Source organism: Heptranchias perlo, chromosome 32 (genome assembly GCF_035084215.1).
Source record: "Heptranchias perlo isolate sHepPer1 chromosome 32, sHepPer1.hap1, whole genome shotgun sequence".
NCBI classification, from domain to species: Eukaryota; Metazoa; Chordata; class Chondrichthyes; order Hexanchiformes; family Hexanchidae; genus Heptranchias; species Heptranchias perlo.
Genome location: NC_090356.1, coordinates 30493765 through 30511448, shown reverse-complemented (window position 1 = coordinate 30511448; position 17684 = coordinate 30493765). Strand labels below are relative to the sequence as shown.

Below are 17684 nucleotides of genomic sequence, written 5' to 3'. Positions count from 1 at the left end.
TTTCTGGCTTCAATCCTTTTAGTACAATTTTCAATTCATATTAATCCCCGTTAGTTTCTCCCCTTCATTAATTTCTAGTGTTTCCTTTACCTCTGGTATCCTATCCTCATTTCCAATGCAAAGACTGAAGCGAAGATTCATTTAGAAGCCTACTTTGTCATCATCTTCTACCATTATTGTACTTAAATCTGTTTTTAATGTGGTTACCTTGTCCTTTACCACTGTCTTATGTGATTACTGATATAAACCTTTACTACTGTCCATGATACTATCGGCATGTTTTTAAATTCCTCTTTTTCTTGACCTTCTTCGTTGCTTTTTATAATCCTCAACCATTACTTCCAACGACAACAAGCATACACTAAACACCCCAAGGCACTTTACAGGGAAAGAGAAATGTGACATCAAACCAGGAGAGAGCGAGAGCAGAGAAATGCCTGAAGGGTTAAGTAAAAAGATGGTCTTCGGGAAGATTTTTTAGAAGGAGGAGGAGAGAGAAGCAGAGTGCTGGAAGGGTTTAGAAAGGGGGTTCCATAAAAAAGGGGCATGGCAGCTCAAAGCTCTGCCACCGATGGTGGAATGAAGTCAGGGGGAATGAATGAGAGGCCAGAAATGGAAGATCAAAGGGTATGGGAGGGAAAGCAAGCCTCGAAAAGGTTGCAGAGATCAGGTGGAGGAAGACCATGGAGAGAATGGAAGTTGAGGACTTCACATTTGATGCCGGGGGGTGGGAGGGACAGGGAGCCAGTGCAGGTTTGTAATGACGAAAGTGATGGTTCAGTGTGGGACAGAATACGGGCAGCTGCATTCAGACTAAAACTGGTAGTTTGAAAAATTTACAAGAAAGAAAGTGCACAGAAGCAGCAAGATCTAGAAAGAAACTAATAGTCCAGCACTAATCCACAAAGGATCAGTACAAATTTTTCTAGATGTGCAATTTTCACACTCTTCTTGACAAAATTTTGAAACTACAATCTTTGAAGGTGAGTTACACAAGAACAATTTCAAACAAAGCACCTAGCGACAATTATTAGCAGCAAATCAAACGGGGGCTGAAAAAAGTCACAAGACTTGAATTATATGGAGTGTACTTTCTTTAATGTAAAAGCAATCCCCTTTAAAAATCAAATGATTTCTTTTCAATGGCCAGGCAATAGTCTCTGCCTCAAATACTCCTGGAGCAAAGTATTCCATTCTTTAACAACTCTCCGCACTAAAGAATCTTTCCTAACCTCTTTCCTGACTCTCCTCGTGACAATTTTAAATTGATGACCCTTTGTTACTTTCCAACAACCAGTGAAAATAGTCCTTCCCTATTCACCCTATCAAATCTCTTAATAAATTTAAAAACCTATTAAATCTCCTCAACCTTCTCTGCTCTAAGAAATCCTCCCAGTATCTCAAGCCTGTCCTCATCCCTGGTGTCCTCCTGATGAATCTCTCTGCTATTAATTTCCGATTTATACCCCATGTCCAATATTGCACACAGTGCGGTATGGGTGCGAAAGGCCATCGAACCAGTATGGTACAATTCAGTTTCCCATATGCTTCCTACACTATTGATCATGCCCATTTCAGGTGGGATGCATCCATTCTGATGTGATTTGAATGAATAAGGAAGAATCAATCGTAACACTAAATTATATTTTTATAAACTGATGCTTCATGCCATTGGCATGGTTTCCCTGTTCAAAAGCAGAAAGTTGTGCGCTCCAGGGACATGGAGAAGGACAATGGAGAAAGTGTAAATTGACGTAGCCTATGATCACACTGAGAAAACAAAGCTTGTTGGGCGAGGCTTTAATACGAAACTGGATAAGGATTTCTACACTTTGCATGATGAAACCCCTCCCCTTTTGATCAACTGAAATAGGAAGCTTCAAAAAAAAAATCTTTATTTTTCTTTGACAAATAAACCTGGTCAAACGGTCAGATTTTATACAAGAGAATCTAAACAATGACATTGCAACTTTGCTGGCAGCTGTAAAATACCCGTTAATAATTAATCAAAGCAGCTGAAATTTCAAATAAAAGTTTTGGTTGGTTACCTTGGAGTATCAGAGAACGAGAATTGCTAAAATCATTATTTAGTTTTGTAAAATTAAAGAGATCATTGCACAATGTGTCGAGGTCCCTGGTACGTTGGTATGTGTAACAAGTACAACAGGTGTCATTGGAAGGCGGGTTACAATGAATTATGAGCACAACTCAAAAATCAATGGTTCCTACATTAGATCATCTCTCCTCGGAGACTGTGACAAGAACAGAATATTTTTGTCCATAGTTTATGAGTCCTCATTTTTGTACTCTTATTTCTTAGCTTAAAAAAAAATAGGTTCTTGTACCAAAGGTATCAATATCAAAATGGCTTCTATAACTGTCTGAGAGGTTGGCGCATCTTTTCATTTAATCACTGCTGCCCTCTACCTTATCACAGATGTTCCCTTTTGTTCTTTCCTTCTCCCCACCCTCCCTTTTACCCTGGCTCTGTACTTGCTTGCAAACTGTTAAATCTCTAACTTCTTCCGGTTCTGATGAAAGGTCACTGACCTGAAACATTAACTCTGGTCCTCGCTCCATAGATGCTGCCTGACCTGCTGGGTCTTTCCAGCATTTTCTGTTTATATTTTGGCTCATCATCTTCTTGCTTTGCTCAGAGTAGATCAGCATTAAATGTGTCAGGCCAACACTGTTGACTACTATCAGATGTATGTGTCTGGAAAAAATAATCACCCAAGTGCTAGAAATAAATAAAGTGCATCATTGGGCTATTAAACCACGACACACAGAGAATTTCAAGGGTTCTTTGAGGAAGTGACCAGAATAATGGATGAAGATAGTTGTGTACCTTGACTTCCAAAAAATGGTTAATAAAGTACCTCATGGGCTGCTTTTAGGAAAAATTAAAACTCATGGGATTATGGAAGTATTATTATGCTGGATCGGTAGCTGGTGGCAATCAGATTAGCAGAGGATTGATATCGTAAGGAGAATGGATCTGACTAGAGCCAAGTAATGAGCTTCTCAGGGCTCTATACCAGTGTACACCACTGCTGTCCATCATTTTTATTCATGGTCTCGGAGAACTTAAACAGAGCTATTTTTAGATTTGCGGTGCTGCGAAGTTAGTAATTCAGAACAAATCAGGCTTACGTAAAAAATTTTAGGTGAATGTACCTGTATGTGGCAGATGTCATTTAATGTGGACAAATCAGGGTCCTACACTTTTGGTTAAGAACTTCCAGCCACTTTGGGGATCAGGCAGGGTACAGGGTAAAGGTAGCAGATCAAGACAGAGACCTGGGGGTAGTAGTTAGTCACTCATTAAAAGGGGGACAGTGCGAGGTAGCTATATGGAAAGCAAGTCGGAAATTAGAGTGTATCATTAGCACTACTGAGTACAAAATAAACAGTACTATACTTCAGCTATTCAAGGCTTTGGTGTGTCCACACTTAAAAGTATTGAGTCCAGTTATGACCCACGTACACGTGAAAGATATTGATGCTCTGGGAGGGAGGAGAGGACAGAGACCAAGACGATACCAAACCTTAGAGCTTCTGGTTAGGAAGTTGGTCTCCAAGAATTTGTATTGTTTACTTTGAAGAAATGCAGGATTAAAGATGATATTTTTGAAGTGATGAAGAGATTGAATGTAGTCCAGTTAGATAGGCAATTTGAAATAAGTAGGAACTGTAGGCCTAGAGGACCTGCCTATCAAATCCACAAAGAGTTGCCAGGATATATTTCTTTTCAGAAAGTTGTTGCATTCTGGAACGTGACATGCGGAGTCACTACAACCCTTTACAAAAGTTGGCAAGTTCCTGAGAGAAGACAATAGGATGCTAATTGCTGTGATTGTGAGGAGTTATGGACAAATGAGGTCTCCTACAATGGGAATATCCTTTGGGGTGGGGGTGGGGGTGCGGGGGGGTGGGATTCCTCCTGATAGGCAATTATATCTTTGGCCGAAGATCGGCAGAAACCCCATTTACACATCCATCCGGGGTTTCGACCGATGTCCCTCCAAAGTTGTCATTTATGAATCCAAGCAACTCTCTCAGTTGAGAAGGCAGGGGTGTACGACCTGAAATAAAAACAGAAAATGCAGGAGAAGCTCAGCAGTTCAGGCAGCATCTGCGGAGAAGGAAACAGAGTTAACGTTTCAGGTCGATGACCTTTCGTCAGAACTGGAAGATGTTAATGAGTTATAGTTTTTAAGCGAGTACAGAGCGAGGGAAAGGGGGGGGGGGGGGGGAAGAAAGAACAAAAGGGAAGGTCTGTGATAGGGTAGAGGGCACGAGTGATTAAATGACAAAAGGGATGATGGTGCAAGGCAAGGAGGGTGGTAATGAGACAGGTTAAGGAACAAAAGATTGGTCAGGAGTAGCTGTAAATGGCAGCAGCAGAACCATTACCAGCACCTGCTGACCGAAAAAATGGGAGCAGTGGTTATGATCTGAAGTTATTGAAATCAGTGTTGAGTCCGGAAGGTTGTAAAGTGCTAAATGAAAGATGAGGGGCTGTTCCTCGAGCTTACGTTGAGCTCCACTGAAACAGTGTAAGAGGCCAAGGACAGAGAGGTCAGAGTGGGAGTGGGACGGGGAATTAAAACGGCAAGTGACCGGCAGGTCAGGGTCACGCTTGCGGACAGAGCGGAAGTGTTCAGCAAAGCGATCACCCAATCTGCAATTGGTCTCCTCATTGTAGAGGAGACCGCATTGTGTACAGCGGATATACTATACTAAATTAAAAGAAGTACAAGTAAATCACTGTTTCACCTGGAAGGAGTGTTTGGGATGGTGGGAAGGGAGGAGGTGAAAGGGCAGGTTTTGCATCTCCTGAGCTCATACGGGAAGGTGCCTTGGGAAGGAGAGCGAGTGTTGAAAGAGTGGATCAGGATGTCATAGAGGGAGCTGTCCCTTCAGAATGCTGAAAGGGGTGGGGAGGGAATTGAACACTGTACAACATGAGATATCCCAGACAGATAACTTATTAATCATCCAGGTAATCCAATAGCATGGACACATTGAGCATGGTAATCCAATGACAAATACCGACTGGAGTGGCTTATTGAGTCAAGCAGACAGAAAAGGCAAAAATCAAAATCCTAGAACTGTTGTTATAAAAGTTCCAATACTACAAAAATAAAATCAGGAAGTTGTCCAATTGTGCACATGAAGCTTCGTTTTGTTCAGACGCATAGGCCATTGTAGATTTCAATTTTTATTTTCACAATATTGGGATTTTGGACTAATTCAAGCCCATTTGGATTAGGGAAGTGTTTCAGAGCTAATTTCTAAAAGACACATAGAATAGGTCATACCTTCAAGAAAATAGCCAGTGGGTATTAGCAAGAGAATGGCCCACTGAGTTATCATAGAAAATTTATGGCTCAGAAGGAGGCCATTCAGTCCACCGTCTCCATGCCAGCCAAAAATGAGCCTCCCAGCCTAATCCCACTTTCCAGCACTTGGTCCATAGCCTTGTAGGTTAGAGAACTTCCAGTGCATATCCAGGTACTTTTTAAATGAGTTGAGGGTTTCTGCCTCTACCACCCTTTCAGGCAGTGAGTTCCAGACCCCCACCACCCTCTGGGTGAAAAAAGTTTTCCTCAGCTCCCCTCTAATCCTTCTACCAATCACTTTAAATCTATGCCCCCTGGTTATTGACCTCTCTGCTAAGAGAAATAGGTCCTTCCTATCCAATTTATCTAGGCTCTTTCTAATTTTGTACACCTCAATTAAATCTCCCCTCAGCCTCCTTTGTTCCAAAGAAAACAACCCCAGCTTATCCAACCTTTCCTCACAGCTAAAATTCTTATAAATCTCCTCTGTACCTTCTCTAGTGCAATTACATCCTTTCTGTAATGTGGTGACCAGAACTGTACGCAGTATTCAAGCTGTGGCCTAACCAATGTTTTATACAGTTCTAGCATAACCTCCCTGCTCTTATATTCTATGCCTCAGCTAATAAAGGAAATTATCTCATATGCCTTCTTAACCACCTTATTTACTTGTCCTGCTACCTTCGGGGATCTGTGGACATGCACTCCAAGGTCCCTCACTTCTCCGGATTATTGTGTACTCCCTTGCCTTGTTTGACCTCCCCAAATGCATTACCTTACACTTCTCCGGATTGAATTCCATTTGCTACTTTTCTGCCCACCTGACCAGTCCACTGATATCTTTCTGCAGTCTACGGCTTTCCTCCTCACCATCAACCACACGGCCAATTTTTGTATCATCTGCAAACTTCTTAATCATGCCCCCTACACTCAAGTCCAAATCATTCATATATACCATAAAAAGCAAGGGACCTAGTACTGAGCCCTGCGGAGCCCCACTACAAATAACCTTCCAGTCATAAAAACACCGGTCATCCATTACCCTTTGCTTCCTGCCACCAAGCCAATTTTGGATCCAACTTGCCACTTTCCCTTGGATCCATGGGCTTGTACTTTTTTGACTAGTGGGACCTTGTCAAAAACCTTGCTAAAATCCATGTACACTACATCAAACGCGCTACCCTCATCAACCCTCCTTGTTACCTCCTCAAAAGTTCTTTATGAATTGGTATTATAGATACAAGTTAGAGAGTGCTGGATCCAATTAACATTCTCAGCAAGGCTCATATTATGAATCCAACTTCCTACTCCTTCTCAGCTGAACTTCTCTTCTCAAAGTTCAAACAGAATACTGCATATCATGCTCCCAGGGAGCTGCCTGGGCACAACTGTGGATAATAAAAATAAATTAGCATCAGAAGGAAAGAATTTGCATTTATATAGTGTCTTTCACAACCTTAGGACACCCCAAAACACTTTACAGCTAACGAAGTACTTTTGAAGGGTAGTCATTGTTGTGATGTAGAAAACGCAGCAGTAAATTTGCTCATTGCAAAGTCCCACAAACAGCAATGAGATAATGACCAGATAATCTGTCTTGGTCTTGTTGGTTGAAGGATGAATATTGGCCAGGACACTGAGGAGAATACCCCTGCCATGGGATCTTTTACATCCATCCGAGAGGGCAGACTGGGCCTCGGTTTAAAGTCACATCCAAAAGACAGCACCTCAGACAGTGCAGCACTCCCTCAGTACTGCACTGGAGTGCCAGCCTAGATTATGTGCTCAAGTCTCTGGAGTGGGACTTGAACCCACAACCCTTGTGACTCAGAGATGAGATTGCTGCCATTGAGCTAAATCACCTAAATATTAAAAACTAATAGCGAGAGACATCAGACATCAATAGCTTTGCTCTATTGGGAAGTTACCTACATCGAGAAGGGACCCCTCAAGTGTATTCACTGCCTGTAAAAGGAGGAATATTTCTTAAGAAATGGAATTATTTCTACTCATATCTTCGTTTAATAACAAGATCACTGGCTTACATGTATACATATCTTATCTTAAGCATAACTAATTAAAACATTGAATAGGGCCAAAGTGCAAAAAACACAAAATATTGAGCAAGAATGTGTTAGTAGCGTGAAGTTGGCTGGTCTTTTATATCCTCCTATCAACTCACCCCTGCTACGCTGGAACTGCATACATCAAGTAAAAAAAAAATTCTGCCACAGACTTAAAAATTCTGGCCTAGGTAATGACTGGCCTCCAATCAATCGTATGACTAAGCTTAACACAACAGATACAGATTTAATCCTTGGACTACCAGTAAGTCTAGGGAATTTTATAAATTTTCAGCTCACATTGAAAACTAAACACACATCACAGTCATTTATTGAAATGTCAAGAGTGCTTTAGATCTAACACAAATCCCAAACTATAAAATACTTTTTCTTTTTTTAATTTTCTATTGAAGTTCAATTCTCCTCGATTGTTGTCCCTTTTCTTCATTTTGTCCCAGTCATATTTTTAATTTTAGTTTTTACTTTGCTTCCCACCTCATTTCTCAAAAAAAACTAACTTAGTTATCCCCCTTTTTCATATTGGAGGTGGAAGAACGTTAAATTGAAAAGTGGGCTCTGCCCAACTAAAGAGAGGCACCCACAGGAATTTTGTTGACAGAAATCCAAAGGCAAAGGAATGATGAAAGTCATGGTTGCATCTTAAATGAAACCAGATCAATTTCAGGGGCATTTCAAAACACCAATTATGGTGGATGCCAATAAATCCCACAGTACAAGTGTGCATCCATAGAATGCCAAGCAGCCAAGATGCCTTCCAATAGCATTGTCTACATGGCTCATCATTCTGTTAAGCATCTTTTGGTTGAAGTATTGGAATCATGAAAACAAGGTACAAAACGCTCAATGGCTGTGTTTTTTTAAACTTTTAAAACCAACTGGTCTTCATGGAAAACCATTTTTTCATTGCAAACAACCACTTGCACAATGAAGTAAATCCCATCAATACACACCATGGTACTATTTCCAGATCAAGTCATCATAACAAATTGCTTATCAATGCAAAGCATGTCCAGATGCACATCATCACACAAGTGCCAGTATAATTAGGGGGTCAGGGGCAGATCTGACACTTAAGCACCAAAACCAAGTGGTAGGAGATGCCCTCAATTATTCTTCATATGGAATCTTTCTAACGCTGAGAGAGTTTGGGCTCCTCACACCTTATGTTAAAAATCAGTTGGCGGGGGCACAGATCTCTACGTATGCATTGAAGGACGTGAGCAGAGGTCTAGTGTCACTGCACCTTGGTAACAGCTAAGGCTGAGGTCAGTGTGCAGAATGACTAAGGTCTGTTGATGGTTTACTTACAGCAGGTATCAGAGTCAGATCTGAAACTGCAACTGAAAGTGACAAATAGCCAAAAATATCAAATAGTAATTTCAGCTTTCTTCCCTCTAATCAACAAGAGCCTGCCAAGCATGTTCATTGAGATTTTAGATTAAATGAGCTGGCCTAGATCCCTTCATGCATTCACATGCAGTTTATAAAGTTTAAAAACTCTTCTTATTTTGAGCCCAGTTAAACAATTAATTTGTAGGCTAGCTTAAACATCCAAAACATATCAAAGTATCGTAAGGTTTAGAATAGCTATGGAAAAGGACACAGACCACTCTAAAGTAAAAATACTCAATTAGAGGAGGGTCACTTTCAGTGGGATGAGAACGGATCGGGCCCGGGTAAATTGGAATCAAAGGTTGGCAGGCAAAACTGTGAATGAACAGTGGGTGGCCTTTAAAGAGGAGACGGTTCGGGTACAGTCTAGGTACATCCCCACAAGGAAGAAATGTAGGGCAACAAAACCAGAGCTCCCTGGATGACAAAAGAGATAGAGAGTAATATGAAGCGGAAAAAAGGGGCGTGTGACAGATGTCAGGTTGATAACACAAGTGAGAACCAGGCAAAATATAGAAAGTTCAGAGTGGAAGTGTGAAAGGAAATAAGAGGGGCAAAGAGAGAGTATAAGAATAGACTGGTGGCCAACATAAAAGGGAATCCAAAGGTCTTCTACTGGCACATTAACAGTAAAAGGGTGATAAGAGGAGGGGTGGGGCTAATTAGGGACCATAAAGGAGATCTACTCACGGAGGCAGAGGGCATGGCCAAGGTACTAAATGAGTACTTTGCACCTGTCTTTACCAAGGAAGAAGATGATGCCAGAGTCTCAGTAAAGCTGAGATACTGAATGGGCTAAAAATTGATAAAGAGGAACTAGAAAGGCTAGCTGTACTTAAAGTAGATAAGTCACCTGGGATGCATCCTAGGATGCTGAGGGAAGTAAGGGTGGAAATTGCTGAGGTACTGGCCATAATCTTCCAAACATCCTTAAATATGGGGGTGGTGCCAGAGGACTGGAGAATTGCAAATGTTACACTCTTTTTTGAACAAGGGTGTAAGGATAAACCCAGCAATTGTAGGCCAGTCAATTTAACCAAGGGGGCAGGGAAACTTTTAGAAATGTTAATTCTGCCCCGGATTACCAGTCACTTGGACGAGTGTGGATTGATTAGGGAAAACCAGCACAGATTTGTTAAAGGCAAATTGTGATTAACTAACCTGGTAGAGTTTTTTGATGAGGTAACAGAGAAGGTAGATGAGGGCAATGCAGTTGATGCGGTGTATATGGACTTTCAAAAGGTGTTTGATAAAGTGCCGCATGGTAGACTGGTCATCAAGATTGCGGCCCATGGAATAAAGGGAGTAGTAGCTACATGGATTCAAAGTTGGCTAAGGGACAGGAAACAGAGAGTAGTGGTGAACGGTTGTTTCTTGGACCGGAGGGAGGTGTACCGTGGTGTTCCCCAGGGGTCAGTGCTGGCCCACTGCTTTTCTTGATATATATTAAAGACTTGGATATATAGGGCACAATTTCAAAATTTGCAGATGATGAAACTTGGAAGGGTAGTGAACAGTGAGGAGGATAGTGATAGACGTCAAGAGGATATAGACAGGCTGGTGGCATGGGCGCACACGTGACAGATGAAATCTAATGCAGAAAAATGCGAGGCGATACATTTCGGTAGGAAGAATGAGGAGAAGCAATATAAACTAGAGGGCACAATTCTAAAAGGGGTACAGGAACAGAGAGATCTGGGAGTATATGTGCACAAATCTTTGCTGGTGGCAGGGCAGGTTGAGAAAGCAGTTAAAAAAGCCTATGGGATCCTGGGTTTATAAATAGAGGCAGAGAGTACAAAGGCAAGGAAGTTACAATGAACCTTTATAAAACACTGGTTCAGCCACGGCTGAACCAGTTCTGGACACCGCACTTTAGGAAAGATGTGAAGGCCTTAGAGAGGGTCGAGAAGAGATTTTCTAGAATGATTCCAGGGATGAGGGAGTTTAGTTACATGGATAGATCGGAGAAGCCTGGGTTGTTCTCCTTGGAACAGAGAAGGTTACGAGGAGATTTGATAGAGGTATTCAAAATCATGAAGGGTCTAGACAGAGTAGATAGTAGATAGAGAGAAACAGTTCCTACTGGCAGAAGGGTCAAGAACCAGAGGACATAGGTTTAAGGTGATTGGCAAAAGAACCAAAAGGTGACCTGAGGAAATTTTTTTTTTATATAAACACAGCGAGTGGTCAGGATCAGGAATGCACTGCCTGAGGGGATGGTGGAGGCAGATTCAATCATGGCCTTCAAAAGGGAACTGGATAAGTGCTTGAAAGGAAAAAATTTGCAGGGCTACGAGGATAGGGTAGGGGAGTGGGACTAGCTGGATTGCTCTTGCATAGAGCTGGCAAGGACTCGATGGGCCAAACGGCCTCCTTCCGTGCTGTAACCTTTCCATGATAAAATCCTGACTGTTATTAGCCACCTCAACTGTTTAAAGTGAAATGTATCACCAGGATTGTGAAGCCAAATCATAATTACAAGATAACCTGTTTAGTCACAACTTACCATCTCTTGCACAAGTAATTACAACACCAAAGTGCCAGTTACTATTTTTAAAAGAACACAAACTTCTGATTATGCCAAGTCGCCAAATATTTGACTGGTCAACAAGTGCAATTACAGCTGTTGATACAGGTGTTCAGAAGTCTGGGCATTCACTTACATTGATTGAAGATATATCCTGTACAATACACTATCACGCCTCACAATCAAGTTAACCCCAAGTAACCGTTTGCAATATATTTTCCAACAGAGCAACTGTTTAAACCACAGCCATTCATCGTGTTTATTTTTTTAAAAAAACTTTCTTATTTGCACAGTGTTTTCTAGCTTGGATTTCCACTGATGTGCTGCTGTCTTTCTCACTCTTTGGGATCACTCATGTTTTGGAATGCAATTTACAAAGAGAAAAAGTAAAGTGAGATTCCAGTCATTTCAATAAAGGTCATTTTAAAAAGTACAACCTGCTTAGTAACATAATATTTGCTGGTTCTTGAATTATGTTACTGAATGGAATATATTGTATTTTTTTCAGGTACAGAATATTCCTACATGATTCCCCATAGTGCTGGAATGACAAACTTAAGGCTTAATTCAGGAGTGTGATGGACTACTCACCATTTACCTGGAACACCACTCGAAGTTTGACACCAGCCAGGACAGATCAGTCTGATTGATTGATGCTCCTGCTATTGGACTCAGTATCCACCCTGCCCATTACTGGTGCACTGTGGCTGTAGTATGTATTATCTACCAAATACACTGCCACAATTCACCAAGCTTACTTTCTCCACCCCCACCTGCCATTTTTTCTTGGGTTTTGGTCAATGCTGGCCAGGCAGCCAGGCTCGGTAAGGGTGGCCTGGTTCCCTTCCCTGAAGAAGTGTGATTTTTTTTTAAATGATAATCCAGTGATCTTCATGGTGCCAGCCAAATTATTGAATTCAATTTCACAACTTGCCAGGGTGGGATTTGAACTCATGACCTCTGGGTTGCTTGTCCAGTATCATAACCGCTGTACCCTGTATTAGCAGTCTACTTGAGAAATTAGACCACGTATGAGAGGGACGGAAGAGAGAAAAAAAATGAACTAGACAAACAGAGAGAAAAAGAACCAAAGCTGACACTGGCTACTCTTCAGAACTCAATCCCTGAGCTACTTTTATTCAATAGATTATTTAAACTTCAGCTTTTATTTAAAAGATCCCCACAGCAATTCCCAAACAAAAGTATAATTTCGAGAATGTATTCAGGACAGTTTTCTAAAACAGGGTGGGGGGGGGGGGTGGGGTGGGGTGGGGGGTGGGGGGTGGGGGGGGGTGGGGGTGGGGTGGGGGGGGTGGGGGGGTGGGGGGGGTGGGGTGGGGGGGGGGGGGTGGGGGGGGGGTGCAATTCTGGATTTAGTTTTAGGGAATGAAGCTGGGCAGGTGGAAAGAGTGTCAGTGGGAGAGCATTTTGGTGGCAGTGATCATAATTCAGTTAGATTTACCATAGTTATGGAAAAGGACAAAGATAGAACAGGAGTAAAAGTTCTAAATTGGGGAAAGGCCAATTTTACTAAGCTGAGAAGTGATTTAGCAAAAGTGGACTGGAAACAGCTACTTGAAGGTAAATTAGCGTCAGAGCAGTGGGGGAGATTCAAGGGGTTCAGAGTGAACACGTTTCCACAAAAAGGGTGGGACTGCCAAATCTCGAGCCCCCTGGATTACAAGGAGCATACAGGGTAAGATAAGGCAAAAAAGGGAAGCTTATACCAAGAGCTCAATACGGCAGAAAGCCTAGAGGGGTATAGAAAGTGCAGGGGTGAAATTAAAAAGGAAATTAGGAAAGCAAAGAGAGGGCATGAAAAAATACTGGCAAGTAAAATTAAGGAAAACCCAATAATATTTCAGAAATACATAAAGAGCAAGAGGATAACTAAGGAAAGAGTAGGGCCTATTAGAAACCAAAAAGGTAACCTGTGTGTGGAGGTGGAAGATGTGGATATGGTTCTTACTGAATACTTTGCGTCTGTCTTCACAAAGGAAGAGATTGTAGTTAAAAAGAAGTGTGAAATATTGGATGGAACAAACAGTGAGAGAGGAAATATTATGGGGTTTAGCATCTTTGAAAGTAGATAAATCGCCAGGCTTGGATGAAATGGATCCCAGGCTGTTAAAAGAAGCAAGGGAGGAAATAGCAGAGGCTCTGACCATCACTTTCCAATCCTCCCTGGCTACAGACGTGGTGCCGGAGGATTGGAGGACTGCTAACGTTGTACCGTTGTTTAAAAAGGGAAAAAGAGATAGACCGAGTAATTATAGGCCAGTCAGTCTCACCTCGGTGGTGGGCAAATTATTGAAATCGATTCTGAGGGACAGCATAAATAGTCATTTAGAAAGGCATGCGTTAATCAAGGTCAGCATGGATTTGTTACGGGAAGGTCGCGTCTGACTAACTTGTTTGAATTTTTTAAGCAGGTAAAAAGGAGGGTCGATGAGGGTAACGTGTTTGATGTAGTGTACATGGATTTTAGCAAGGCTTTTGACAAGGTCCCACATGGCAGACTGGTCAAAAAAGTAAAAGCACATGAGATCCAAGGGAAAGTGGCTAGTTAGATCCAAAATTGGCTCAGTGGCAGGAAGCAAAGGGTAATGGTTGACGGGTGTTTTTGCGACTTGAAGGCTGTTTCCAGTGGGGTCCCGCAAGGCTCAGTACCAGGTCCCTTGATTTTTGTGGTATATATTAATGATTTGGACTTGAATGTTGGGGGGGCTTGATCAAGAAGTTTGCAGATGATACAAAAATTGGCCGTGTGATTGATAGTGAGGAGGCAAGCTGTAGACTGCAGGAAGATATCAATGGACTGGTCAGGTGGGCAGAAAAGTGGCAAATGGAATTCAATCAGGAGAAGTGTGAGGTAATACATTTGGGGAAGGCAAACAAGGCAAGGGAATACACAATAAATGGGAGGATACTGAGAGGTGTAGAGGAACAAAGGGACCCTGGAGTGCATGTCCACAGATCCCTGAAGGTAGCAGGAGAGGTAGATAAGGTGGTTAAAAAGGCATACGGGATACTTTCCTTTATTAGCCGAGGCATAGAATATAAGAGCAGGGAGGTTATGCTAGAACTGTATAAAACATTGGTTAGGCCACAGCTTGAATACTGCATACAGTTCTGGTCACCACATTACAGGAAAGATGTGATTGCACTAGAGAGGGGACAGAGGAGATTTACGAGGATGTTGCCAGGGCTGTAGAATTTTAGCCATGAGAAAAGACTGAATAGGCTGGGGTTGTTTTCTTTAGAACAGAGGAGGCTGAGGGGAGATTTAATTGAGGTATATAAAATTATGACAGGACTAGATAGAGTGGATAGGGAGGACCTATTTACCTTAGCAGAGGGGTCAGTGACCAGGGGCATAGATTTAAAGTAATTGGTAGAAGGATTAGAGGGGAGCTGAGGAGAAATGTTTTCACCCAGAGGGTGGTGGGGGTCTGGAACTCACTGCCTGAAAGGGCGGTAGAGGCAGAAACCCTCAACTCATTTAAAAAGTACTTGGATGAGCACTTGAAGTGCCGTAACCTACAGGGCTACGGACCAAGTACTGGAAAGTGGGGTTAAGCAGGATAGCTCTCTTTCAGCCGACACACACATGATGGGCTGAATAGCCTCCTTCTGTATGGCAGAACAGGCTAGAGGGGCTGAATGGCCTTCTCCTGTTCCTATAATTAATCCATTTCTTGCTCCACATAATTCACTCATGACAATATTCAGCCTTCCAGCAACATCGAACCATAACTGGGAAGACCTGATCTTATCTACTAGATTGTTCCATATTCCATAATATTCTGATTCATTGGGCCTGGGTAGATCTGCAGTCACACTGGCTACCTTCTCTTTCAGTGGACACAGAACGATCCCAGCCTTCCATAATCCAAATCTTAATCAGCCACTGCTGTCAGGGGATGCAGACTACAGTAAACACCCCACTAATTAAGAAAATACCTCAGCTTTAATCCTTAACCTATCAAGTCCTCGGGACTTTTATCCTTTATTCCCTGTCCAGTCTCTGCAATGCCAGGATGTTCAGCCACCGTTACATATGAACATGCAAAACTGACGGGCAGGAAAAGACCAGCTGCTCCATCAAGCCTGCCCACACCACCATGGCTGGACTATCATGGCTAAACATTTCTTCCTTCCTTCCCACCCACTGACCCCCGCAGCCATGTAATCTCCTGGAACAGGCAAAAAAGAGAAAAATCCAGGGTTAATATGGGAAATACTCCGTAAAATTCTTCTCCGACCCTTTCGGACGATCGTAACCAGTTCAGGAGATCACATCGACCAAGTGTTATCTATAAAGACGCTCATCTTCTACGTGATGCGATCTCTGCCCCAGTCAGGAATCGGTCCAGCTCCCTCTTGCAGGCAGAGAGTCAGCACCCACCACACCAGCGGTCAATGTAAACCAGAGACTCACTACTCTCTGGGAAAAGAGGAACCGTCCAACGTCCAGTCTATTCCTATTCTTCCCTAGTTTAAACAAAGTGTACGTCTCAGCCATAGGTACTGAAATTCTTCCTTAAAAACCGTACTCTTCTTAGTGAACCCTCTATTAGTGGGGGGTGATCGGGGGAAATCACGGTGGGGGGTACAAGAATCGTTATGTTTCATCCATGGGCGTGAACAGCCTAGAAATTAACTCATGTCAATTACACACACTTTAAACCACACAATTCGATTATTGAATATTACCAATCCTCCCAATCCCAACCATCTCTCTGGAAGATGGGACTGGAACCGTCAGTCAGATCCCGGTGAACTGCGAAATCTCGGGACTTGCGACAAAAATCTTAAACCCATCAGGGTGCGTGTAACTTACGATATGTCACACTTCCCTGCGGTCTATCGTAAGTGATTGCACTGGAGTGATGAGATCTTAATTCACGGAAACTCTCTGCACCAGGGGATGATTCCCAATTCAAAAACCCGTGCACACAAGATACAAACCCGCTGCAATCTGAATGGAAGAGGGAATCTCCGACACATCTGGCAAATTTAGCATTTCTCAGAGAGAACAGAAATCGGTGCCAAAAATAATTGGACAGCCGGTTGTTTAGAGCCGACAACTTTCAGAAACTCAGTGTAACTGATGGGTTGGACCTTTCCTGCAGTTTTACATACAGACTTTCTAAAGGGGAGAGGGGAAAGAGAGGAAACACGTTGCTACTTTTAATTTACAGATGTACAAATGTCAAACTTTGCAGTTTTTTTTAATAAAGTAGCATGCAACACAGTACCAAGTTTTGAAGCGAGACGAGCCCTTCATCCACAGTACGCGGTTTCTCAATTCACCCCATCAACCTGGAGCCGCATCAAGGAAACTGGGGATTCCTGTTAATTTCCATCGGATGAAACCAAATTTGTTCTGGAAAATCCACACGTTATTTTCTTTTTTAAAAGCTGTTTAATTTTCACGGCAGAGTCTGTACCTTGGCACTTGTTATTAATTGCTCCTTGTTTAAAAAAAAAATCTGGGTGTAGTTTATAACCATTGGAAAGTTTAAGTGCCTTATTAAACAAAAGAGCAACCTCAAACTGATGTGGGCGAGGGGAGGTCCCCAAAGGATCAATTTACCATTGCAGGATGTGACGCACAGTGCAAGGGTGTGGTTCTGGAGTCTCTTAGTGACACAATCACCTAAGTAACTCATTTGTGGTATTCTATCGATCAAAAATCAAAGTAAAGGAGTGAGCTTTGAATGCACCTTGTAATTATGAACCCAATTCGATTGCAGCTTTGGATCATTTTTTTTGGTGACAGAAACTCCTGTCTGGAACTATTTTAACAAGTTCTGTCTCAATCTGAGGAGAGCAGCACTAATAATGCACTGGCACAAATGGTGGAATCAAACTAAGAAGTGCAAAATAAAACTACATCACATTCTCATGGTCAGTGATGTGGCTTAACCCCCCGCGGACCCCATCGGTGGGGGAAAGCCTCGGATGTAGCGGTGGGTACCGCTTGCTCTCTCTGCAGGGCGACCCAGGCACGCACAAGATGGCAGAGAGTCAGAGGGACTCCAGCTCTGTGGATCCCACGCTGGGGAGTTCTCCCCGGTGCCCTGGCCAATCTTTAGCGCTCAACCATCATCACTAAAACAGATAATCTAATCATTGCTGTTTGTGGGATCTTGCTGTGCGCAAATTGGCTGCCGCGTTTCCTACGTTACAACAGTGACCACTTCAAAAGTACTTTGTTGGCTGTAAAGCTTTGGGGTGTCCTGAGGTTGTGAAAAGCACTGTATAAATGCCAGTCTTTGTTTTTTCTTTTATCTCGGACTTGTGGATAGAGCTCCTGCCTTGGAGATG

At 42.5% G+C, this 17684-nt stretch overlaps 1 protein-coding gene across 1 annotated transcript in view; it reads right to left on the bottom strand.

Moving 5' to 3' along the window:
- Nucleotides 1-16790, bottom strand: part of si:ch73-206d17.1 (tyrosine-protein kinase STYK1) — a 68554-nt gene extending 51764 nt beyond the window's left edge. The window contains exon 1 of the mRNA XM_067970123.1: nt 16613-16790. The gene's annotated coding sequence lies outside the window, so the exon portion shown is untranslated. The remainder of the gene's footprint in view (nt 1-16612) is intronic.
- Between the last annotated feature and the right edge of the window lie 894 nt (nt 16791-17684).